Source organism: Octopus bimaculoides, chromosome 4, assembly GCF_046866305.1.
Source record: "Octopus bimaculoides isolate indiv1 chromosome 4, ASM4686630v1, whole genome shotgun sequence".
NCBI classification, from domain to species: domain Eukaryota; kingdom Metazoa; phylum Mollusca; class Cephalopoda; order Octopoda; family Octopodidae; genus Octopus; species Octopus bimaculoides.
Window position 1 is genome coordinate 96,645,220 of NC_142931.1, and position 2,500 is coordinate 96,647,719.

Genomic DNA, 2,500 nt, shown 5'->3' on the forward strand with positions numbered 1-2,500 from the left:
TATTGTTCCAGATTAACTTGGAAATCACAAACATTGCGAATAAAAGATGTATGCATGTGACTATGTATGTATGTATGTATGTATGTATGTATATGTATATGTATGTATGTGTATGTGCAGATTTGTATGTTTTGTTTTATGTATGTATTCTCATGCTTATAGTTGCATATGTAGACATGCCCATATATAATGATAAACTTTTAACACTTAAATGATAAACTTCTGGAAAGTTTTACAGATTTTTACAGTTCCAGTGATGGATTAGATCTGTAGTCTTCGAATCAGCTTTCTCCTTTCTGGTTTTGAGAAGCCTAATTTCTCAAGATTAGTATTTAGGCAGTATGTTACATATCCTAGTGCCCTAATAATTATAGGTATAAACCTGAACTTGTAATTTGGATAGAGTAGCTGTAGATTCCTCAATAGTTCAGTGTAAACATTTTCTCTTTCGTTGATCTTCAGCTTTATGTTAATATCCGCTGGACAGCTGATTTCTCTTCTCTATCCCAAATTACTATGTCAGGTCTATTGTGTTTACATTTTATTGAGGTTTTCGCTGGGAAATTCCACAAATACTCCTTTTTATTATGAGTGGCTGTGTGTGGCCATACTGTATGTGTGGCCCACAGTATGAGTGGCTATACTGTGGGTTCTCATTTCTTTGTCCCTGGGGTTATCCTTCCGACAGATCTCGTAATACAGTGTCTTAGCTACAACATCATGTTTCCTCGGTAAATAATACCGTGATGACATTTTCGGACAACTGCTTATGATGTGAGTGATATCTTCAGTGTAAACTCCACAAAGTCTGCATCGGATGTTACATTTTACTGCTTTTCCTGCATCCCTGTCCTTTTTGTGTATCAAGTAATATTTGATTGATATTTCCTATTCCTAGATTGCAAACACATACCCTTCAAAGTGGGAGTTAGTAATCCGGCTGTTGGTCTATGATAGATTGCTTTGATGATCAATGTTACTACCATTTTCGAGCTTTCTACTAACATATCCATGCATAATCTTGTGCTCATATACGCTCATCCTTTCATCTGATGATATGCTGCAGTAGAGTCATGCGACTTTTTTGGGCATTTATTTAAGGTTATCAGAGAAGGAATGTTGTCCAAGGTGCTACTTATGATGTTATCAACCCCATATATGCAAATTTGGTGAAGGGATGCAGTTCGAAACTTGATGGTTAAAAGATGTTGTCGAAGGGATATGATACGATATTCAAAGGCATTTAGGATCGATGTTAAGCCTCTGCCGCCTTGTTTTCACTTTAGGTAGAGGCGGTCTGCGTCACTGTTGATGTAGAAATTATGTGTGCTTGTTAGTATCTTCCGGGTTTTCACATCAATGGCTCGGATCTCATAAAGCGTCCAATCAAGCAGCCCAAATGTTGGTATGAGTACTGGCACTGCAAACACATTGTGGGTCACTGTTTTATCGAATGCAGAGAATTTCGAGGTCCAAATTTTCTTTATTCAGCTGTAATATTCTTTAGTGACACATGTTTTGTTACAGGTGCCATTGTAAGATATGTTTTCATCCACCTCTAGATACCTGTAACGTTCTTCATGTTGCTAGTCTGAGTTACAGTTTTTCCTCCTTTCACAGCCATATTGTAACATTTCTCCTGACCAAACTCCAACTGCATGTCCTATATGTATGTATGTATGTATGTATGTATGTATGTATGTATGTATGTATGTATGTATGTATGCATGTATGTATGTATATGTGCAGATTTGTATGTTTTGTTTTATCTCTGTATTCTCATACATATAGTTGCATATATAGACATATATATATATATTTAAATGATAAACTGGAAAGTTTTACAGATTTTTACGGTTCCAGTGATGGATTGGATCTGTAGTCTTCGAATCAGCTTTCTTCTTTTTTGTTTTGAGAAGCCTAATTTCTCAAGATTGGTATTTAGACTGGTATTTAGATTGGTTAAATATCCCAGGGCTCCAACAATTACAGGTATAAACCTGAACTTGTAATCTGGATAGAGTAACAGCAGATTTCTCAATAGTTCATCATAGGTGTTCTCTTTTTCACTGATCTTCAGCTTTATGCTAACATCCGCTGAGCAGCTAATTTCCACAACTGTACACAGTTTTCTCTTCTCTATCCCAAATCATTATATCAAGTCTGTTGTGCTTATATTTTATTGAGGTCTTCACTGGGACATTCCACCAGTACTCCTTTTTATCATAAGTGACTATGGCTTCTACCATATTGTGGGTTCTTATTTCTTTGTCCTCAGGGTTATCCTTCCGACGGATTTCATTATAGAGTGACCTAGCTACAACATCATTTTCGGACAACTGCTTATGATGTGGGTGATATCTTCGGTGCTAACTCTACAAAGTCGCATCGGGTGTCACATTTTACTGCTTTTCCTGCATCTCCATCTCTTTTGTGCGTCATGTATTTGGTTGATATTTCTTGTTCCTGGATTGCAAATGCATAGCCTTCAAAGTGGGAG